The 25,485-nt window shown below is 35.0% G+C and overlaps 1 long non-coding RNA gene across 1 annotated transcript in view; it reads right to left on the bottom strand.

The window, feature by feature from the left end:
• Positions 1-25,485, bottom strand: part of LOC118525744 (uncharacterized) — a 37,340-nt gene that overhangs the window by 4,395 nt on the left and 7,460 nt on the right. The window contains exon 3 of the long non-coding RNA XR_013440673.1: positions 21,476-21,658. This is a non-coding gene — a long non-coding RNA (uncharacterized LOC118525744). The remainder of the gene's footprint in view (positions 1-21,475; positions 21,659-25,485) is intronic.

Here is a 25,485-nt window from a genome sequence, read left to right as displayed (position 1 = left end):
AAAATCACTGACTATTAATACGTTTTCACAGCAGTATAATACTCACTATTTTTTTCAGCTAGTCCTTTCCTTATTTGAATAGCTCCCAGTATTAGAAGGCTTTTTCATGTCATGAAAAAAAAAAAAAATCTGCCTCTCAGGCTCTTCCTCTTCATGATGGTGGCTCAATAATTTGGGGCCAAACAAACAGGACAAGCCTACATGTCCCTCCGGTGAGCATTCTCAAATGTTTGTAAACAAAAGTTAGTTTTCCCACAAGTCTATCTTTCAAAGATAAAATTCCCCAATCTTAAGGAACATACTTCATACACATTTGTAAAGGTCCCTAAACCTATCAACATCCTTTTATTTTGTTTTATTTATCTTATTGTTGTCACTATAACACCCAGGTCATTATATGACAAAGTGTAATAAGCCTATGTCCTCTTTTATTCTCAAAATATAATGTAAATGTTTATTCTTTTTAGTAACCACATACCATTATTGAGTAATTTTGAGGTTTCTGCCAACTAAAAGTCCTAAGACTTTTTTTACATACTGTTCCTAAAATTCAGCTGTCTCATCCTGAATAGGCAGGTTATTTTTTTCTTTTGACCCAAATCTACTTGATTTTCTTTTTAAAAATCTGTAACAAGGATAATAAATATGACAAACTATTAATCCTAATTATTGATTAAAAATGTAAAGATAGATGTAAAGCTCTGGCAACCTCTGTCCAGGGTGACAATGAATGGTTGTTGAATGTCATTGAACATGGTTATTTCAGCCATCCAAAGCTACTTTAAGCATTTAGCTTTTATTTCTTCATCTTATGCATAAAAGACAAAAAGAGACGTGTTCACAAGTTGATTAAAAAAATGTTCATGTATTAAATTTGTTGTGCCTTCATCTACTTGTACTGATCATTGATGATGACAAAAGCAAAAGGTCAGCCCAAGTAAAAATCTACTAACCATTTGTTAAATATTCGTATCTTAGACTCCCACAGAGTCAGTACATTTATTATATGAGTATAAAGCAAGGATGCCAACTTTTGACATATATAGAATCTGAGGCATGATCACCGTCGATGATGGTACAAATGCATATTTCATATTATAGCACAACATTCAAGCTCAACCATTTATTCTTATATTAATAGTTACAATGAGAAAGGGATGTACTTATCATATAAGGGAATAATTTTGCAGTTTGTATATCTATAATAAAAGCTTCAAGTGAGTCAATTGCTTTGTTAAAAAGATGTCTATAAAATAATTTCAAGAATAAAAGTTTTTACCATCGCTACAGAATTAAAAATTATAGAGGATGGTCAATAGGTGTACAAAACAACCTTCAAGTTAAGTCTAATGCTGATGAAAATACTGGAAATATTGGATCTCAATTCCTGAGTAAGATAATAGGCTGTGAGGGGACTGGTCAATCATTTGAATTTAGATAAATAGACTAGTTCTGAAAACATCATGAACATGTAAAATATTTCTACAGAACAGCATGCTTCACATTTTGAGTGATAAACATTCATTTTCTTCTTCTAAGGGAAGTAAAGCACAGCATTTTTAAAGAAAATAGTTGTCAGGATGGAAATATAGGTGTCTGAGCTTATGCAGAAATGTATGTCAAAATCTGAGAAGAAAAATTGAAGATGTCTGATGCCCAAAAGGATATATGCTTTAAAATCACAAGTGAAGCCAATGGAGTTTATTTCCTCTGCATTAATGATGATCTTTATGCATAATTCTTTTCAAAAGATCAAAATGTCAATCAAGCTTAGTATGTAGAAACTATTATTTCTAAAATTCAGAATGATAAAACTTTACCATCTTTGAGTCTGTTTTTTTTAAAAAAATGTGTCACAGGTTCTGAATATAATTTCAAAAAAAATATTTAAAATGGTTAGAGCAACAATATTCCTTAAATGTATTTATGTATAAATACATATATTTAATTTTTTCTTCTTTCCTTTTCCAAAAATCTTTAAATGCAGGAGCAGCATATTTTGAAGATGTGAGTAGTCTCTCAAAGTGGCTGATACACTGAAAAACAGTTTTTAATGATACCAGCTTCTGGAAAGTTTATTTTTAAAAATCATTGGCATTATTATTTCATGAAAGTATATTAATTTCTTTAAATACAATTTAGAAATAGTAAACACCATAAAGACAATTTTTATGGTTGAATTAATATGGATTTCTTTCTTTTCTTATTATATGCATTAATCTATATTGTCAGTAATTTACTTGCTCTTATATTATTAAGAAATTAAAAAAAGAGTTTATGCCATTTAAAAATTATGTGACTTCAAAAACTGTTTATCTTCCTTTATTTAAATAATTCCTGAAATGGAATTAACTATATTAATGGACTTCTGTAAAATTAGTTTTTAATAATCTATTTTTAACCATAACTGAAAAGATTTAATTTCAATTTTATTTTTTAATAATCCACAAAACAGACAAAGTTTCAACATAGTAATTACTCATGTGGCATTTCATTATATATTCCATTTTATAAGAACTGGCTATTTTATTCTGATGGGTTATTAACATTAGGGCAGATAAATTGAGTGTTATTAATAAATGTGTATATCTCCATGAAAATATGGTGTATTAAGGAAAAAAATGTTATGACATGAATATTTGACATTTTTATGCAGTAGGTCCAAGCAAACTATTTTATTTTATTTTTTTATTTTTTTATTTTTTTAAAGATTTTATTTATTTATTTGACAGAGAGAGAGACAGCTAGAGAGGGAACACAAGCAGGGGGAGTGGGAGAGGGAGAAGCAGGCTTCCCGCTGAGCAGGGAGCCCGATGCGGGGCTTGATCCCAGGACCCTGGGATCATGACCTGAGCCGAAGGCAGACGCTTAACGACTGAGCCACCCAGGCACCCCTATTTTATAACCAACATGTTTTAAACTGCTATTCTTGGTGGTCTGTATTTTTTAACCCTCTAAGTTACTACATAATATAATGGGACATAGGAAAACATTTGAATTGCAGAGTTCTCTTGTCTTAAGATCATATATTGTTGTGTTGTTTTATTTTAATAATCAAGGAGATTATATTTTAAAATCATTCAACAAATCTTAGCATTATCTGCTACATTTTAGTCAACATTTTGGGATCTGGAGATACCTCAGTGAAGGAAACATTTGAAAACATTCCTGTCCTGAGTCTTACATTCTAGTGTGTATGTTTGAATAAATGGGCAGGAAGTGGATGTAACCTTCCTTGTACACAATAAATGTTTTGATGCTGTTGACAACTCCACCTTCTTGATAGTCTCTCTTGGCTTTACTTCTTTGCCAAGTCCCATTCATGGTTCTTCTTTTCTACCTGCTTGATCTTAGTCTCCTTTGCTAAGTCCTTCTTTCAGTACTTTGAATTTTGGTGGTTCTAAAATTATGTCCCTTGGGACCTTGGCCCCTTTATACTCTTGCCCCAAACATTTCCATTTACTCCCAAGGCTTCATCTAACATCTTTATGTATGTGATGTCCAATTCTAATCTCTGCTCTAACCCATGCTTTTTAATTCCAGATCATTATTTTAACTGCTTTCTGATCATATTCCCCTATGTACTCCAAAATAAAGTTCAAGGCAAAAGCATTGTGTGAGGAAATAGGGTAACCTTAACTGATAAATCGTAAATTTAAGAGAACCTGAGTACCTAACAACATATCCTATGTAAAATGCAAATATTGATAGAAATATATACACATATTAAAAGCATAGCAGTAAAAATAACCTTTAACATATCCCTCGGTCTGTGATAGGCTATTCTAATAAATGATCAATACAATTACCAAACATCAGAATGCATTAATTAGTACACAAATATAGATTTGTCAAATATTGTAATCAAAAGAGACTAGATTTTTTTTTCAAGAATTTGCAATGCCTTTATAAAATTTCAAATGTAGAAAGTGTTCTGGTAAAAATCTGTAACTACAACAACAAAAACAGAAATTCTATGTGAAAATTAATAACAAGATTCTGTTACGTAGAAAGTTTTAAATATTCCCCAAACAATATTTAAATCATGGTTAGAAAACCAAAGCCATTAATAATAGTTACAAATTAAATACTAACAAATTTAACTCAACAATAACTTAAAACATTAAGATAACATTATCAATTAGAGTTCATTATTGAAGTCAAACTTATTAATAGTATTGATCATATCTACAGTGAAAGTAGAATAATTATATATTTTTAAATCCTAAAAATTAAGTTTGATTAAATTTATCATCTATTCCTCATAAAACTCTTGACTGACTTGATGTGGAAGGTACTTCCATAATATGTTAAGGAATAACATTTAAGACAAGTAATTAAGATTCTATTTAATGGCAAAAATTTTAAGACATTTTCATTAAAATTAAAAGGAAATAGAGGGGAACCTGGGTGGCTCAGTTGTTAAGCATCTGCCTTCGGCTCAGGTCATGATCCCAGGGTCCTGAGATCGAGCCCTACATTGGGCTCCCTGCTCTCCGGGAAGCTTCTCCCTCTCCCACTCCCCCTGCTTGTGTTCCCTCTCTTGCTGTGTCTCTCTCTGTCAAATAAATAAATAAAATCTTTAAAAAAAATTAAAAAAAAAAGGAAATAGAGCTCCTGAAGCTCTATAGGAAAAATTAAAAATGCATTTATAATAGAAAATAAAATTATAAGTACTTGAGAATAAACTTAAAAAACTGGGCAAGATCTCTACGAAGAAAAATTTAAAGTTAATATGAAAAATATAAATGAAGATCATGCAATAGGTTTAATAGGTAGAGATGTTGCTTGTCTCATAGGACCACTCTATTCCTGGGATACCTCTAACTCATACTCACCATGGGGATGTGTTCTTTTCTCTAACTGGGCCACTTCGTTCCTATCACCATTAGTAGCTTCATCTTGGAAATTGGATCTAGCCTCATTGTTACCTCCCGTGGCTTTTTTGACAATCCAGTTTAACCTAGAAACTCCAAATGTCCCCCTTACCCCAAATTGCTACCATTCTTAAGTTTTCATAGTAATTATCAATATCTACCAATTATTCTGATTCTAAAGTCATTTTCTGGTTTACTATTGTTTCATGAATACTATTTTTGCCCTTCCTCCAATGAGAGTATAAGTTCTAAGAAAGCAGGCAACACACAGTCCTTCTTCTCCTGCATCTCCAAACCTAGAACAGGGGCCAATCCAAAATAGGCTTGTAATAAAAATCTGTTATAGTCATTGATCAGTATGTCTAGATACATCTCATCACGTAACTGGTTGATGCAGCCTCTAAAAGTGGATTTGTAGATCCACTAGTTGAAGGGATGTTTGTAATATCTAAGCCTGGGAAGAAAAAGTAGAGACTGGAGAAGAGCTAGGTCTGTTTTGAAGACAGTTCCCCAGCCATTCCTCACCTCTGCAGAAACCTTAAGGAGAGAGAACCTGAACACTGCGTCTGAGACCAGTATAGCCTCGAGGGACTCTGAAATACAGGGTTAGGAATCAGTGCTTCAGTATTGTGGTGAAAACGTGTGTGAGAGAAAAACAGAAAGGAGTTGTCCATGTGTATGCAAAAAGAAAAAAAATACAATGTGTCCTTGGCAGATTGAGAACTCTCAGTATTTGAATATTCTTTACAGTGTCGTAGGCTTTTAAATTTTGCAAGACATAGTAGACAACATTCTTGGAGTGGCTGTCAATGTTACCAAAGCAGACTTTAGACAAAATAGGAATGAACATATGTAGCAGCTAACAGCCATCAACAGCTTCTAGTGAGGTAGATTTATGGCAAAGAATCTAAGAAAGCTGAAAAACATTATGCCAAACATTTTAAAAGTTAGGTGCAATTAAGAAACTCCTAGAAAAAGTTCAGTTAACAAATCCCTTCAAAAACGAATAGATAATCTGCATAGCCTATAACTACTAACAAAATTAATGCATCAAATTAAGTCTTCCCACAAAAATACACCAGACTTACCTGGCTTTATTGGTGAGTCCTACTAAATATGAAAAAACAGATGATGAGCTTTGCCACAAAAAAGAAGAGGAGAAATATGTCACAACTCATTTATGGGATTAGTATAACATTAATACCAAACCAGATCGGGACAGTATGAGAGAGAAAATTTTCAGATAAATCTCATTCTTGAATATAGATACAAAAATCCAAAAGCAAAATCAGCAAACAATAGAATAGCATTATGAAGAATTTGAGGTTAACCCAGAATTTCAGGGTTGATTAAACACAAAGAGTTAATGTAATTCACCACATTAAGAAACTAAAGGGAAAAAAAATCTAAATAATCATTTTGATAAATGCAGAGGGAAAAATGTAAAATACAAATCTATATTCTTTCATGCTAAGTCCCTTAACATAAGGAAAAAAAGGAAATTTTCAAAATATGATAAAGAATACTTACCCTAAACTTACCCATAAAATATATTAAAATAATTTATTCAAGACATTATAAATCCAGACTATGTATATCCACTGTGAACAACTGTATCCCATCTTTTACAGAAGGTTCTAGTCAGAGTAAAAGGAGAAGATAGTATGCAAGAATTTAAAAAGAAGAAACAAATATTTCAAAATGGGTACCTTATGATACTTTCAATAAGAAACCAAAAATCTATAGATAAATAATTATAATTAATATACAATTCAAGGTACTGTCAGGAGAGCAAAAATGACAGAGAGGGGTTTAATGCCAGCAATTAAGTTACTAAATTGTTGGGTGGAGTACAGAAGCAATGGAGGTTACATGGTATCATAGAGAGACCAGGGAGGCCAGGGAAGGGATCAGGGACCATAGGAAGCAACTACTACTCCAGAAGGAGATCTGATGATCTACCCCAGTGCTGGGCATTCCTATAGGAGACTCTAGCCTTGCCAAAGCCTACATTCTTCTGAGCCCAAGTGCCTCTGCCCCAAATTACTACCTAGTCACCACAGAACCAGAATGTGCTTCCAGTTACCACCACCACCTTTGCTAGAATCCTGTTTCCTAAAGTCATTGCTCCTTTGGCTGTTGCCCAGAGTTGCCTGTGGCAGCCTGTGGCTTCTACTTTACTCCGGCATCCTTCTCTCTCTTTTTTTGAGAGTGTTGCCTTTGGCAGAAGCTAATCATAAACCAGTTCTCACGGCATTCTGGGAAATGCATTTTTCAAGCATCTAGCTCTAGCAGTGGAGAGATAGTATAGAAAGGTGAGTGTGGGCCTAGAACCAGCAGGAAATGACAGGTGGAACTGAGAGGACAGATGAGGAAGTTTGCTAGATATGGAGCTAGATTTAAAGTGACTATATAAAAATAAATTTTAATATAAATCACCAATCAGAAATTAAGCACTAAAATAGCATTTATAATATTAATAAAAATAGGATAGCTATCGTTTAGCTATAGATGCTAAAATATTTAAAATAATAGGACTAAAACTACAATTATAAAACTTTATTATAAGACATTAAAGACTATCTAAATGAATTTCAAATTATGGCAAGATTAGACTCAATATTACCAATATGTCAAATTTCTCCAAATTGACATATAGAATCAATGCAACTTCAATCATCACTATATCAGCTATTTTGTCTTTTCGTTTGTTTGTTTTAACAACTCTAAAATTTATATGGAAGACCTAGGTCCAAGTCACACCTAGAATAGAATTGCAAAGTTGCTCTGCCATATGTTGAGACTTGAGTTTATATATATATATATATATATAAATTAAGACCAAGTTATAATAAGTGGAACAGACTACAGTACCCAAACTTACACATATATGCCAAATTGATATATTATAGAACTACCACTACCAATAAATAGGAAAATTACAGACTATTAAAAATATGCTAGCAAAATTAGTTGACATTATTTTAAAAAACTAATTGGTATTCCTATCTCACATCCTATACAAAATCATTTCCATGAAGACCAAATATATAACAAAATTAAAACTTTTAAAAGGAAACATGAGGTAGGAATTAATGATGTCTGTTAATCAAAAGTCACTATTAGACAAAATATAAATTGAAAAAAACAAATATTTTAAAAATAATGGCTGAACAAATATTGGTACCCTGAGACTACAGATAATTTTTACATATTAAATACAAATTATTAATTCAATAGAAAATGAAAAAAAGCATTTCTTGAAAGAGAAAATACATCTGTTCCAATAAACACATGAAAAGATACTCAACCTAATTAGTCTTTGTAAAAATGCCTCTTACAGACACAATGTAATACAATTTTACACCCACCAGACAGAAAATATTTAAAAGTCTGACAATACTAAGTGTTTGTGAGGATGCGGAACAAATGTTGGTAAACTTTAATTTGATAAAATAACTTTGGAAAATGATTTGACATTATCTGGTAGAAATCAAAGATGTGCATATCCCATGACACCAATATTCAACTTGTAGAAATAAAGCCTTGAGAAAATCTTGCACATATACATAAAGAGACATCATACAGATGTTCATGGAGGTCTAGTTTGTCTTAGCAAAACCTGGAAACCATCAAAGTGTTTATTGAAAGGAAAATAATTAAGTAAATGTTATAGTTATATATACAACTAACATATACATATTTATGTACATATTTATATATACATATAAATGTATATAGTTAACATACTGGCTTACTATAAAGCATAGAAAATTAATGAAAAATAAATATTCCAGAAATCTAAGACACTCAAATGCAGTTGTAGAGAAATTATATTTCTCAGACACTAATAGTGGAAGCTCATGTGGTTAAAGAATAAACTTGGAATACCTTATCCTGTGGTCTAGCCTTGCCAGATAATTTACCCTAGCTCCATCCCCCCACATATTCACGCCCTGATCCCATCCCCAAATGTACTTTTCCACATGTGGCAGAAACAAATTCCACCCCAGTTTGCAAAGGAAGATTACATTTATCTGTCTCTCTCCCAGGAAGGTTAGTGGCCATGTGAATACATTCTTGTCAAAGTCCTTACACTATTTTTCAGGGCTGCACATATTCTAAACCCCATCTATCTCTTTGGCTCTGATTTCAAGTCCCAACTATTTCCTATTTTGCTTTTTCTGTTCTATAGTTTTCCTTGAACCCACCTGGCAAGCTGCCAGCCCAGGGCCTTTGAACTGGCTATTCCTTGCAGCTAAAAGCTATGCACAGGCTCACTCTCTCACTTGATTCAAGGCTCTTCATCACCACAATAATGCTTCCCTGATTACCTGGTATAAAATTGTAACTTTATTCTTCATCCTCAGGAGTCCATATACCTCCATCAACGCTCTATTGTTTTTCAACAATACCAATCAGCTTCTACTTACAATTTTGTTTGCCTTTTTACTTATTTATTCATTGACTCTCTCTTCCAAATACAATATATCTGCCATAAAGTCAGGGGCACTGTTTTTTCTTTTGTGTAATAATGTATCCTTGGTCTATTTTAAATAGTGGAGGGGGGTCGGAGGGATAGGGTGTCTGGGTGATGGACATTGGGGAGGGTATGTACTATGGTGAGCACTGTGAATTGTGTAAGACTGATGAATCACAGATCTGTATCCCTGAAACAAATAATACATTATATGTTAATAAAATTTTTTTTAAAAATAGTAGCCTAATTTTGAGTGAATGACTTATCAAATAGATATGATTTTACTCTTATGAATTCTGGCTGTTACTGTCAAGAAACACCCTCACCCTCCCTACTGCAATGAACAAATACAGCTATGTTATATGTATATTTAACATCACGTTCCCATATTCTGGGAATATACCCTTAAATTACAAACTCAGTGCAGCCATTTTGCAATCAAAATTTCTGTTTATTTCAGTCTTACCATGAATCACAAACCCCTTATCTGTAAAACTGAGCCAGAACATACTACCATTAGATGGATACTTGCTTGTTTGCATGCTTGTTGAAACATATAATACTGGGCCACAATGCATTCTGTTCATGCAAAGCATTTATTCCAGTATAAGAAATAACTATTCCATTTAAAATTTTTGAAATAATAACTAGATCACCATATATTGTCTATTTTTCCATGTATTAGAAAAAAATCCAACATGAAATCTTCTGCTAATCAAGAGATACCACTAAGAAAATAAATAATGGAGCCACAAACTGAGAGGAAAATACAACACACAGGTATGTCAAAGGACTTATATCTATAACATAACCAATATAACTTATACCCCCCAAATAAAAACAACCCCCATTTAAAAGTGGGCAAAAGCTTTTAACAGAAACTTCACAATAAAAGATGAACAAATGACTAACAAGCACATGAAAAGATAGTCAGCATCATCAATAGTCAAGAAAATGTAAATTAAAAAAACATTAGATACCATTTTACACAGACTACGTTGGCTAACTTTTTAATATTGAAAATACCAAATATTTCTGGGAATGTAGGTCACCTTAAATTCTCATACATTGTTCATGAGAAAGTATAATGGTATAACCACTTTTACAAAGTGTCTGGCAATTCCTTAGCTATTTCCTACACCTAGCCTGTGATCCAGCAATTCTGTTCCTAGATATATATCCAAGAGAAATGAGTGCAAATGCCTTCCAAAATAAAAAGGCTGGTGAAAGAATGCTTGCACCAGTTTTGTTCATAATATACCCAAACTGAAAATGTCCATCATTGCAGGAAAATGAATTAACAAATTATGATATATTTATACAATGAAACACAAAGAAATTACTAATCACACAACATATATGAATTTCAAACACCTTGAGTGAAAGAAGCCATATATAAACTATGTAAATATTGTATTATTTCATTTATATAAATTTCTTTAAAAAAAAAAAAAAAAGCAAAGTAGGGCACCTGAGCGGCTCAGTCAGTTGAGCATTCAACTCTTGATCTCAGCTCAGGTCATGATCTCAGTGTCATGGGATAAAGCCCACATAGGACTCCGAGCTCAATGCGGAGTCTGCTTGAGATTCACTCTCCTTCTCCCTCTGCCCCTCCCCCTGCTCATGCTCTTTCTCTCTCTTTCTCTCAAATAAATAAAGCTTAAAAAAAAAAAAAAGCAACTAGTCTATGTGATAGAGGGTAGCAGGTGGGTGGGATTCACAAAAAAAGTGTCGTCAGAAAAGTTTCTGGAGTGATGAAAATATTCTAATATTGATCAACATGGTAGTTGCATGATCTTCACACTTGTCAAAACTTAATAAAATATATACTTAAGGTCTGTGCATTTTTCTATATGTTAACACAAACAAAAACAAACAAAAGTCCTTCATAAATGAAAAAAATGAAACTCTGATAGATTAAGGGTAATTTGCCCAGGATCATACTGCTAAAACATGGCAATGTCTGGCCTGGGTCCTAGGTCTGCTATTTCTAGTTTATTGATATTTCTCTTATTGTGCCATCTCTTATTGATATTTCTCTTATTGTGTGTTTTCTAGTGTGTTTTAGAATAAATACTCTTTTTTTTTTTAACTTAAATCTTATTTTAACAGTTTGGCAATATATAATGTTGGAGAGGAAAACATAGCTCTTACGTGTATATATTTGTGTGTGTGTGTGCAATGTGTAAACTAGTGTGACATTTTGGAGGGCCTATCCACAACACTTATCAGTAGTAAACATGCATAAACACATTAACTAGAAAGTCCATTATTAGAACCTTATTTCATAGAAAACAATAAAAAATAAAAGTTATTGATTATGCATTCCTTATAATAGCAAAAGAGTAGAAGTAACCTAAATATTTATCACTGGGGAATTAGTAAATAAATTATGTAACATCATTACAAAAGAAACTAAGAAGTTTCTTGAAACAATGTTACAGATCTATATACAGTGACATAGAAAGACCTCACAATAAGTGAGAAAGCAGAATGCCTAAGAATTTGTGTATCGCAACTCTATTCAACTGAAAATATGAGCATACAGGTATATATAAGTACACAGAATACTTCTGAGAAGACACAGAAGTTATTGAGGGAAAAGGGCTGTAAGTCAGGGATAGAAGGAAGACTCATTTCCACTGGATGATTTTTGACCTGTTAAATATTTTTTAACAGACTATATATTTTTGTTTTACAACAACTAAAAGAACACCCAAAGTTTATGCCAACTCATAAACAGCAGTTTCTTTTCTGTAAGAGTGTGTTGACGTGAGTCAAGAGTGTAATAGCAAAGGGGTCTACGTTAGCCAAATGACACATTCCTTTCAAAAACAAATTGAAAAGCATGTTAAAGATCGATTATTCTAAATGATGAGAATAGGAGTGATTGGCATTTAACATTCTATGGTTCTACAGTTTTTTCTCCAAACTCAGGAAGAGAAGGAATAAGTAAGAGAAGAAGAGAGAGAAGAGGGAGGTGAGAAAGGGAGGACAGAAGGAATTAAAGAAGAGAGGGAGAGCAGAAGAAACGTACAGAGCAATGGAAGGAGACACTGTGAAAGGGAGGGAGAGAAAGGAGAAGAGGGAAAAGGATCTTATATGGAACTCCATGCAAAACAGGAGAGAGCAACACCACTCTTATTGAAGCTAGGAGGGATCTAGATCCCCAGATTCTTTACCTGCTTCTATCATAGCCCCTGTGGTACATCTCAGAATTTTTGCACTCTTTACAGCACAGAAATAACTTCGGTATCATAGCAGACCTCTGTGTTTGCAGTTAGCAGTCACTCACTGGACATGCTACCATGTATAACACTGGGCAATCTCCAATGAGATCGAGACTTGTTTACATGAAAATTCTGGTCTTGAGAGCCACATTGGAGTTGCTTACCCTCACCATGTATTAAGTTTTCCATTTGAAAATTAACAAGGGTACACAAGGATACACACTCACCTCATATACTGGGCCTGGGGTAGAGAGGGAATAACTTTAGATATAATAAAAGTTATAAATTCTATAATATAACATCTATAGAAAAAACGATTGCCTTTGGTTGTAAGGGATATGTAAGTTAGCATTTACTCATCATGTGCAGTTTTTGGGAGAAACTACAATCTGCTGAATTGTTAAACACTGGAAAAGTAAAGAAAAAGAAAATTTATCTCAAGTGAGTTAACTGCTGACTTAGCTGGATCATAACCTGAATAATCCTCAGATTCAGTCATTTTTAAAGAAAACTTGTAAAGAAAGCTTTCCTGGAGTCCATTTACATAAGAGTCTGAGAAACTTCCCTGAAAAGGAGTCATTCTATGAGAACATGAATTCAATTTGTACAACATCCTACAAGGTAAGTAGCTGGCCAGTACTGGGGTGTTCTTGCTTGAGTCTTAGGACAAAAAGTCTACAATAAAAACACAGGTAGGGGCACCTGGGTGGCTCAGTCAGTTAAGGGTCCAATTCCTGATTTTAGCCCAGGTCATGATCTCAGGGGTCCTGGGATCAAGCCCCACATTGGGCTCTGCGCTGGGCTGGGTGTGCAGCCTGCTAGAGATTTTCTCTCTCTCTCCCTCTGCCCCCTCACACCCCCACCCCCTACCCCCGCCCCTGTGCATGCATGCACACTCTCTCTCTTTAAAAACAAGCAAACAAAAAACCACAGGTAAAACCTTTTTACTCTGATATTGAGAAAGCAAAGTATACAACAAAAAAATGGGTGAAAGCAGCTTCTGTGCAAGAAGTGGTGATACTGATAGAACTTGCTTTAAAAGAACTGTGTCCAAAAAAGCCAACAACAAGCCTCAGTTATAGACAGGCAGCAGGAGGGGGGCAGAATCAGTGATGACAGCACCTTTGATGGGCTCTGGCAAGAATAGTTGCTTGGTTGCATCACTGGAAACAAAACGTATCACTACAGAATATTGACACAAGAGAGGAATAAAATGGTAGGTGCTAAAGGGAAATTAAAAGTTCACATCTGGAAGATTTAAAGTCTTAAGCACCATTCCATGGAGAGGATTAAAGATATATAGATATAGATATATTCCCTCATTTCACATAAATAAATGAAAATCAGGGGAAGACTAGTAATATAATAGAAAACAATGTTAAAAATGAAGTGTTTGGATAATAATGTAAAAGAAATATTAGTTGACAGTGCATAGGAAAGAATTTGCTAGAAAACTTCTAAGAAATAAAGCATCAATGAGTGGTGCCATTTCATGTATATCTGATATATTTCTCCAAAACAGACAAGATTTTCACTTAATGTTAGAGTTCCTAAGGGTCTGGCGGCCCCTTTTTTCCTCTTTACTCTTTCCATAGGGAAATGCCTCCATATCCCTGCCTCATTTTCCATCTGTCCTATGACTTTAAAATGCATATATTCATTCCAGAACTCTCCTCTGGGCTCCAGACCCATAAAGCTGAATATCTATTTCAGATACCTAAAAAGTATCATAAGATGATATGTGGAATAATTAAGATCCCTCCCATACCTTGAAGATAGCCATTTTCCAATGTTTCTTCCTTCAGTTACTGATGGCACCATATTTTCTGTGTTTTATGCTATAAACCTACAAGTCACTTTTGGTGCCTCTATTATTTTCATCCATTGCAAACTTCCTTGGTGCCTTTCAGTCTGTCTTCATGACTATCTCTTTAGTTTAAGCTAACAGAATCTTTCTCCAGCCTCCTAATTCATCTGCTCGCCCCTCCATTTTGGCCCCTCCCACCAATTTGTTGTTCACAAATTGCAAGATATAGAATGATATTTTCAAAATGCAGGTATAATCATATCACCCTGATATTTAAAACCCATCAGCATTGGGGAGGGTATGTGCTATGGTGAGTGCTGTGAATTGTGTAAGACTGTTGAATCACAGACCTGTACCTCTGAAACAAATAATACATTATATGTTAAAAAAAAGAAGAAGATGGTAGGAAGGGAAAAATGAAGGGGGCGGGGAATCAGAGGAGGAGATGAACCATGAGAGACTATGGACTCTGAAAAACAAACTGAGGGTTCTAGAGGGGAGGGGGGTGGGGGAATGGGTTAGCCTGGTGATGGGTATTAAGGAGGGCATGTATTGAATGGAGCACTGGGTGTTATACGCAAACAATGAATCGTGGAACACTACATCAAAAACTAATGATGTAATGTATGGTGATTAACATAACATAATAAAATTTAAAAAATTAAAAAAAAATAAAACCCATCAGCAGCTTCATACCATTTTTTGGATAAAGACCAAAATTCTTAACCTGGCATGCCATGGCCTTGCATTATCTGGCCTCTGACAAGTTTTCAAGACTTACCAACACTTCCTCATTATCTGCTGGCTCCAGACACTCTGGCTTTCTTCCAGAGCCTTAGATTCAACACTTTGCTCTCTACTGCAAGACCCTTGCTCAGGTTTCCTCTTCTGCTCAGAACACTCTCCCCTTCTCCAAGCCCACCCTTGTCCCATCCATGCTTCTACTCCCAATTCACTCTCACTCCTCTGTAAGCTCTTGGCATAAGAAAATATTCCTTAACCCTCCCCCATTCTAAGCTAAATACTTTAACACACACTTTCAGAAGACAATATAACTGTCCTCTCAAACACTTGTGCAAGTGTGAATTATACATTTAACAATGTGACTATTGGTTTAATGTGTGCCTTCCCCTGAGACCATAAGCTCCACAAAGGCAGAGACGTCCTCTGGTGTTTATCTGAGCAGCAAATTCCCAACATTGCCTAAAACCATTTTTTATATAAGTCATAGACAGATATCTTAGATACTACTTTGTATTAGTCCTCACATCCTCTAAAATAGTGTACTAATACGAAATAGATCTTCTCTTTCTCTCTTTGAAACAGAGCTGTACACATAGTAAAGCTTTCAGCACAATTCATTCCCATAGAAACTGGTGGCTTTCCTTTATTCTCTATGAACCAAATTCATAGTTCTCTGTTTTGTAGATTTATATATCTCTTGAGCCATTCTAAATGAGATACGCACATAGGGTGATTCGAATGGTTCTCAGCAATTCTTAAAATTCAGGCAGGCACTACTTCTGATGAAAAATCCATAAGCAACCTTCAGGCAGCTCCTGATGATGGCTGTCACTCGGCGCAACTGGCACAGCTATCACGGCTCCTCAGAACAAGCAAAATAGAGTATTAGCTTTCATGACATTGGACGATCTACAGATGTCTTACAGATAATTTTGCTCGACTTACTGATACTGAGCAAAAGAATGTAGAGAAACTTCTCATTGCTGACTTTGTCTGCCTACCTGGTCAATCAGACTCAGTCCCTTTAATGCCAGCCCCGCTGACCATACAATTCTTTTTGCCCCCTTCCAGGCTAGATGATGCTTACCTACTCTCCGTGGGGTCAATGTCGTATTCATCTTATTCTATACTAATTTAAAATCTATCAGATAATTTGACTTTTTTATTTTCAAGGGCATTTTTTTCTCTTATTCAAATACTTGTGGTTTTGTTTTGTTTTTGAGAGAGAGAAAGAGCTCACATGCGCGAGTAGGGAGAGAGGAGGGGCAAAGGGAGAGGGAGGCAGAAAATCTTAAGCAGGCTCCACGCCCAGCACGGCTCCTGACCCGAGGCTTGATCTCATGACCCTGAGATCATGACCTGAGCTGAAACCAAAGGTTAGACACTTAACTGACTGAGCCACCCAGAAGCCCCCAAATATTTGATTTTTTTTAAATGGAGAGTTTTGACTTTCAGAATGATTGTACTGATGTGGCTTTTAGAGCTTACTTTGGAATTCTAAAACAAGTATTGACTGGATCCTTCTCTTCACATTCTTGCCATAACAATTTTATTCTTCTACAGATGATATGTCTTTGACTGCATTCAGAAGTATTATAGTATACCATCTCACTACACATGTTCATTAAGCACCCACTCTATACCAGGGAATGGGACATGAATCTCAGGAATTCCCTCTCAATGAGTTTGTTCTCCTTCACTCATATGGTCAACAAGGAAATATTTGTGTAAATCACTTGAAAAGTGAAAGCAGCCAGCCTGCCTTTGCCACATGTGTCACACTACAGCATGAATAAATGGAGCATGTTAAACGAATATTCCTCCAAAGAGAAATCTAAAGATCATTTAAGTTACCATAAACAGGAAGAACTATAATCATCAAGAACATTATATTTAGATTATGAGGTGTCATGCTTTATGATTTTTTTTGTATTAGCTTCATTTTAGGTTTCATTTTATGTTCCTGTCTTTGTTTTTTCATATTTTTTCCTGTCTCACCTATTTCTAAATTATGTTGTATATGTTATATATTTATGTTATGTTGTGTATTTTCTGTATTATTGTAAATTATAGATTTCCTTTATATATTTTTGGAACAAGAGAGTATATAAATAAGTAGGCCTTTGATGCATAAATAGGTCTTTTCAGAAAAAGTTAAAAATATACACATGCATGTTAAGAGTGGAGAAGCGGATCAGCAGCAAGTGTAATCCAACAAACCTTTGGTATATCTTACCCAAGTAATTATTGTCCCTGGAGGGTCTTTTTATCCTTATAAAGTACATTCTCAGCTGAAAGTTCTCAGTATGCATGGGGCGCCTGGGTGGCTCAATTGGTTAAGCATCCAATTCTTGATTTTGGCTCGGGTCCTGATCTCAGGGTAGTGAGATTGAGCCCCCTGTCGGGCTCTCCTCTCAGTGGGGAGTCTGCTTGAGAGTCTCTCCTTCTGCCCATCCCCCACTCAAGCTTTGTGTGCGTGTGTCTCTCTCTCAAATAAATAAATCTTTTAAAAAAGTAGTTCTCAGTATGCATTAAAAGCAGATGTGGACAAATTCACATGGGCTGAAACATATGAAATAAGTTGAGAAGATGTCTCTGAATTGGGAACCTGGAAAGCATTGCAGTCATGAATATAATATTTGGATAGGAGTTTAGGTCATGGAGAAAGTGAAAGAAATACTGATATCAGATCATCAAGGAGAGAGACATCAATGTGAGCATATAGAGGAATAACAAAAAGAGATTCCAGACTGCTGGTCAGGAAGATGTACACCATCAGAAAAAGTACAGAAAAAACAGGTAGAGAGAAGAATAAAAGCTCTATTTCTATATATTGGATTAAATGGTGGGAGATACAGCACAGGGTTAAAAAAGGAAAATGAATAATAATTGAAAATATTTAAACATGTCTCAGCTTAGACTGCTCTAACAAAATACTATAGACTGGGTGACTTAAATGACAGACATTCATTTCTCACAGTTCTGGAGGCTGGAAAGTCCAAAATCAAGGTGCTAACAAATTCAGTTCTTGGTAGGGACCCTCTTCCTGCTTGTAGAAGGCTGCCTTCTCATGTATCCTCACATGGCAGAGGGAGGAAGCTCTGGTGTCTCTTTCTCTTCTTATAAGGGCACTAATCCCATGATGGGGGCTCCACCTACAGGATCTCATCTAAATCTAATTACCTTCCAAAGGCCTCACTTCCTAATGCAATTACACTAAGGATTAGGGTTTCAACAAATGATTAGGGGCACAAGCCTTCAGTTCATAACAGAGCATTTTGCAAGAAAATGAGGGGAAGATAATGCAATCAACGTGAGAACCCTTGAGACATTCACAGAAAAGAGCATGGGAGAAATGCCAAAACTAAGTAACATGTTGTAGGATACTGATGGCATGTATTTTCCAAAGGATCAAAGGCCTGAGAATACAGTGAAGTCTTTCAGTTTGCAAAGAGTTCAAGAATGAGAACAATATTTTTGAACCTAGACTTCCAGAGGGCAGCAAAGCTGACTTCAGCAAAAACAATTTCCCTGGAAGTAGCCAAACGGAACAAAATTTGTAACTGTGAAAGAAATTTAGCAACACAGAGAAGGAAGATAGAAACGGGGAGAAGTACTATTCACTGAGTAACATTCTTGTGCCAAGTTCTGTGCTTTCTCATTCATGCCTCGAATCCTGTAGCGATACTAAGGGGGTGGAAAAAAACAAAGACATTTATAAACTAGATGTTGGGTATGTCACCAATCAGAAAGTGTTTTTATCATTTTAAAGAAATTATCAGACAAACCAGGTTGAGGGTTTACAAACAACTGACCTAGAATCTTTAAAAATGCTAAGGTTATAAAAGACAAAAGACAGATGAATGGTTCCAGATTAATGAAGACGAAGGAGACATGATAGCTAATGGTATCAGAGGGTTATATGAAAGTTAAATAATGATACAGGAATTTTCCTAGATTATATGATCCTGGTAGTATTTTTCAACTTTTTAAAATTTGTCATTTGTTATGATTTCTTTTTATTTTGAAATAAATATTCTTTCATACATTTTATTTTGTAATGCTATATTCTTTTTCTTCTATGGGGCCCCTAAAAATGTCTGAGCTTCAAGCCCTCCAAAGCCTTAATCTTCTCCTAGAAGAGGAATAAAAGAATATAATAAAGGAAAAGAGGGAACATTTTTATAGATAGTCATGTAGTGTAGTAAAGAAAAGAAATAGGGGTGTTCATCCAAAACATGTGTTCATCTTCTGGCTGAAGTAATTCCAGACCTTTAGATGGATACAATTGACCTCTAATCTTGAGGATCAATGCACAATATTTAAATGATCAGTTAATGTGTACAGAGAACTTCTAGATACAGTAAAGAATTACTTACCTATATTATTAGAGAGTAGTTTTACAGAATGGCATTTTCACTTAAGCAGAATGAATCATTAGGTCTCAACTGGAGTGTTTAAACTGTGACAGAAAAGAACTAATTAAAAAAAAAAAGAACTAATTTAAGGACTGCAGAAGTTAAAAATGCACAACTTTAAAGCAGGATTACTCTAGATATTTGCATTTAATTTTCTAGGCTTCCTTTTCTTCCTGTTCATCTAGTATTAGCCAATTCAGTAATGACAATGTAAACATCTATACACACAGGCCCCTGGCAGAGGTTTAGATACCCAATGTTTAAGAAACGAAAAGTTTTCATCAGTGGGTACAACTATTCACTTTCCTCTTTTATACAAGTAATCAAAAGAAGATCTGGCTTTCTTCTATTGTCAGCTACTTTTTAAAAATCAGCACACATGTTCTTTAACCATTGTACTGCTAGTATTGTTCAGTAATTTTTTGTCCATTTGGATTCTCGAGCTATGTCTTGGTGCTATTTTCCTAAAAACTAGGCAGCATTTATTAGTCATTGACAGAATCACATATTATAGAATTCATAAAAGTAGACAAATAACAGATTTTATTCAATTATATATTTGTACACAGACTTCTGTGTTCTGCCCAAGTGAATGAATACTTTGAGTTTCAATAGCCTCTTCAATGCTTCAGAATAACATGGGAGCCCCCAGAAGATACTCTTACACGATATTATGTCTTAGCCACCTGCGGGAGTGTTCAAAAGATTTGAGTATACTTTCTAAGGAACAGTCATTCATTATCCTAAATACATGGTGCTAAACTTTAAATTCATCAGCCACTCCATGAATGTTGTCTTGTTCAAAGAATGTCTTGTTCCTGGCTTTTCCCCTGAGTAAATAAGATACCAATAGGGTATTAGTACATTTATTTGTGACATCAGCCATCAAACTCACCAACAAACTGTGACTCTGAAGCAAGAGATGGGCCTTTAGAAAAGAGCATTAAAAGCCTGTCAAAATTCCATTAAGTACTGATTCCTCTGGGAGGCCTGCCTTCTTAGCATCTACTCTCTGACATTGATTAGAAGCATGGTATCCAAGGGCAGCTCACTGTTAGTTAGCCCCAAAATTGCACTCTGGAAAGAGATACACAGCATCTGGCTGAATTCTGTCAGAAATTCTTTTAGAGCAGGGCCAGAAAGAAAGATTCTGTATCTTATTTCTGTGGCCAACACACTGTTAATTTCTAAGCTGGTACAAAGATCTGATTAGTCAATGAACATATTTTGTTGATAAAAGTTCCAGAAAACAATTAAAATGCAAACTACTTTGTTTTGGAAACTATTGATGCTGTCTAAAAGACTTGCATCTGGCACCCTAAACATTTCAGCTTTCATCAGACTCCGCATGTCCCAGTTTTTTGGCCATCCCAGTTCGTGATTATTCTCAAAATTTTTGGAAATAACCAAAAGACTAATTAGGTCATTTGTAGCTTGGCTGCAGTGCCAGGTCCAGAATCCCAGCTGGAAGTGAAGGCACTTAGGAGAGCAATCACCATGTCTAACACTGCCGCCTGGCTTTGGGGATGATTGACATCTCAAGAGCTGAACAAGCTTAACATTGAATGAAATGCATTGAGGCAGAGCTGACACTAGGAAATGAACACATTTTTTTCTACAAATATTTGCCAGGCATTTGCTATGCGCTATCCATTGTTCTAGGTGCTGGAGATAGAAAGGTTAAAATAAAATACCCCTGCCCCCCCAAAAAAAACATAGCATATGGATGCAGACAAGTATGTGATTTACAAGATAGTATGACAAATGTCACAACTGAGGCAAAAAAAAAAAAGAAAGGAAAAAGGGTGGTAGGGTGTTGCTAGGAAGGAACAGCACATTTGTAAAAAAGCATGACAATGGCAAACATGGCATCTTCTGGGAAATCAAACTGTTTAGAGTATAGTATACAAGCACCTTACCATGACTTATAATGCTCTGCATTGTTTACCAGCTTCTCACATTTTTAGCATCCTTTAGCTGTTCGCTGTTATTGAGTTGGCTCAGGCCTTTGTGCAGATCTTCTGACACTTCACGCTTTTTGCCCACATAGTTCTGCCATGAATGAGTCAATCGCATCCTTCACCACAGCTTATATATCACCCCTGCAAAGACGTATTTAAGTGACAACATCTCCCTTATATTATTCTCCATCATGGCAACCTAAAGAATCCCCATATTACTAGGTATCTCATTTTGTAATTACTTCTTTTTGCATTTACTTGTTTATTGCCTATGCAATGAAAATCTCTATCTGAAACATGGCCATGTTGGCTTTCTTTCATGCCTCTAATTTAGTAGTATTCTGATAAATTTTGAAGACTGATTTAATGGTCCCAGATGAAAGTGATCTACTGTTTTATTACGTCTGATATAAATGGCATTCTGGTTGTATAGTTTACTTAATATTATGTACATTTCATCATTACTATAATGAAAAATAGTGATAGGTTCCCTGAAACTTTATCAAGTTTTAATATCTAAAGAAGCAGAAGATAAAGTTATAAGACTTTTGGTCATTTTTATTTATTTATTTTTTTAAGATTTTATTTATTTATTTGACAGAGAGAGACACAGAGAGAGAGGGAACACAAGCAGGGGAAGTGGGAGAGGGAGAAGCAGGCTTCCTGCAGAGCAGAGAGCCCAATGTGGGGCTCGATCCCAGGACCCTGGGATCATGACCTGAGCCGAAGGCAGATGTTTAACGACTGAGCCACTCAGGCGCCCTGGTTATTTTTAATCTCTTTTTAGGATACCATGTATATACCATGTAAGTGTGGTATATTACTAGAATTTCATAACAGGTTAGCAGTAGAGCTCAGGTTTGAAAGCACAATACTTGTACATAGACTTTGATTTGGCCTTAAACCAGGCTTGGTTTCTCTTCAACCCTCTTTGCTTAGTATCTCCCAGATTCATCAGATGAAAGAAAAATAAATGTGTCTCTCAAAGCCTTCCTTATTCAAAGAAGTTCTTTTTGCATTGCAGATCTTAAGTTCTTTGTATGAGCATCTTGTACGAGCTGGTGCCTAAATAAGCTACATAGAACTATGTATTTAAAAATCTCATTGTCTCATAAAAATTCACAAGTCCTTAAGTGTGATTCAAAAACAACAAGTAATCAAGAAAGAAACTTTTAAACACTAAGGAAAAGTGATATAGCAAGTGACTAATAATAACAAAAGAGTAAAATTTGACCTACCAAACTAAAATAAGATAAAATTGAGAACATCTTAAAGAAGATAATAATCCTAATAGCTTTTAATTGTTAGAAATCTTCCATTAACAAAGGATATTTACTCATTTTTTTATCTGTGCTTCTATGAGCCATAAAATTAGAATCTGCTTTCCATAAGCTAAAAAGAAGACATCAGGGCATAAAAATGTTATGACTATGCACTTTGATGTTCTATGACCTTATTAGAATATTCTAATTCTGAAAGGTAATTTATTTTTATTTACTTCTATTATTTATACATCATTGATTTCACTTGTCAAGATTAAGTTCATTGACAGAAATCTTTACAGGATGGCTGAGCACTTCCTAAGGAACACAACCTGAAGTATATCCTACAGTTCTAACACAGTGCCTACAAAGAGAAAATTGGACCTAAATGTCTAAATGTCTTTTGTCAGGGACAAAATATCATAAGGCAGTTTTACTGGAGACAAGAAAATGAGTTATTGAAGCAGTAAGCCAGCCACGTCACCCTTCCTTACAGATACTCCACATTTTATTGTCTGTCCAAATATCTATAGGAACAGTAACCTGAATTGGGGCTCATGATCTATTTTCTTGTTGCACTTACTTTCTGGCCTTTTATAATAAAATATAAACTTTTAATTCCATGTAATGAATAATAACCTTCTAACTACTTTTTAAGAAAAATATAATTTCCCAAAAATATTAAGCAAGAAAGTGGTTTTTATTGGATATTATTCCCAGTTTTTTTATATCATTGATTATTACATTTAAAAGACATTAAGTGTAGGGGAAGGGAGGGAAATCTGAATGGGAAGAGATCAGAGAAGGAGACGAACCATGAGAGACTCTGGACTCCGGGAAAGAAACTGAGGGTTAGAGAGGGAGGTGGTTGGGGGGAGGTGGTAACAGGGTGATGGGTATTAAGGAGGGCATGTTTTGTTATGAGCACTGGGTTTTATACACAACTAATGAATCATAGAACACTGCATCAAAAACTAATGATGTATTACACAGTAGCTAACTGAACATAAAAAAAAAGACCTTAAATCAATTGATAATATGGTCCAGGTGGGGGAAGAATTTCATAGTGTTTCTAAAGCATGTATCATGAATTCATTTCTATGCCACAATAAAATGTTGTGATTGACTGAATATTTACAACTGTTAGGAGTGGCATCTGAAGGGGCAGAGGGCAATAACTGGACAAAGGTCTTCTCTGTGAAGTCTAAACCCCACTCTTTTCCCTGAAAGTGAGGCAGAGTCAAACCACCACAGTACTTCATTTCTTGTATAGTCCCCCCCCTTATCCGTGGGGGCTATATTGCGAGATCCCCCAGTGGATGCCTGAAACTATGGATAGTACTGAACCCCATATACACTATGCTTTCTCCTACACATACATTCCTATGATAAATTTAACTTATAAATTAGGCACAGTAAGAGATTAACAACAATAGCTAATAATAAAATAGAACAATTGTAACAATATACTGTAAGGAAAGTTATGTGAATGTGGTCTCTCTTCAAATATCTTGTTGTACTGTACTCACCCTTCTTGTTGTTATGATGGGAGATGATAAAATGCCTACAGGATGAGTTGGAATGAGGTAAATGACCTAGTCATTGTGATGTAGTGTTAGTCTGTTATCTACCTTCTGACAATATGTTGGAAGGAGGATCATCTGCCTCCAGACTCTCAACTGCCTGGCAGTAAGTGAAATGGCAGAAAGCAAAACTGTGGAAAAGAGGGATGGCCATATTCTGGGGGTTATTTCACTTCTCAGCTTCTCAGCCAGCAGAGTACAATCAAACACATCCACACTGGCAAAGTTCTCTGAAGAAACAACAGATACACTTCTACCCGCTCTCACAACAGCTGGGGTTAGCTGGTGGAGTGTTTAGATGATATACTGGTGGAATTCACAGGTACTTTCTTTTAAATCAAAGGAGTATTTAATACCATTATTTATGTATTAACATGTATTCTTCTCCTCTCCCCCTCCATCACCACTACCTCCCCCCAACACACACACACACACACACGCACACACACACACACACACACCATTATTTTGTGGCCCATCTCAGGGTCCATGAATCAGAATTTTAATAGGTTCAGCTGAAGGAATCTGATATTTTATTAAGGAAATAAAAATTTGAAAATCCACGGCTGCAAGCTTTTAATAGACAATAGGCTATCAGCCCATGTATTTTAAGAATCTTAATGATTCTCAAAGGTTTATTTACCACCAGACACAGAATGAAGGCATTATCTTACTTCCCTAGTTAAGCTCTGAGAATATTCTAAAATTTATATAATCAGTGAAAACTACAACAATTTAAGCTATGACAGAACCAAATTTATTATATAATCTTAATGACAGTACTACATATATTGACTTTATGAAAGTTTTCCCAAAATAATAAGATGTTTAATCATGGTTCTTTAAGTAATCAGAAATGTGAATGTTTATGTCTGTTTTACCTACTAACATCTAACAACTGGTAAGTGTAGTCAATGTTTTATTTTGCACATTTAAATGTGATCCCATCCTTTTGTCTATCCACCATCCAGCATCAATGCAGTACTCCTAAATGAGCAACCTTAAAATATCCTTTTAAAAATTTTACCATCACAAAGTTCATTCTATTTATGACTACATATGTCCTGAGTGAATATAGAAAGAGCTGCTAGCAGATATTCAAGGTTTCATAAAACAGAGCGAT

This window comes from Halichoerus grypus, chromosome 8 (genome assembly GCF_964656455.1).
Source record: "Halichoerus grypus chromosome 8, mHalGry1.hap1.1, whole genome shotgun sequence".
NCBI classification, from domain to species: Eukaryota; Metazoa; Chordata; class Mammalia; order Carnivora; family Phocidae; genus Halichoerus; species Halichoerus grypus.
The sequence above is the reverse complement of the archived record's forward strand: the minus strand, read 5'-3'. Positions and strand labels throughout refer to the sequence as shown.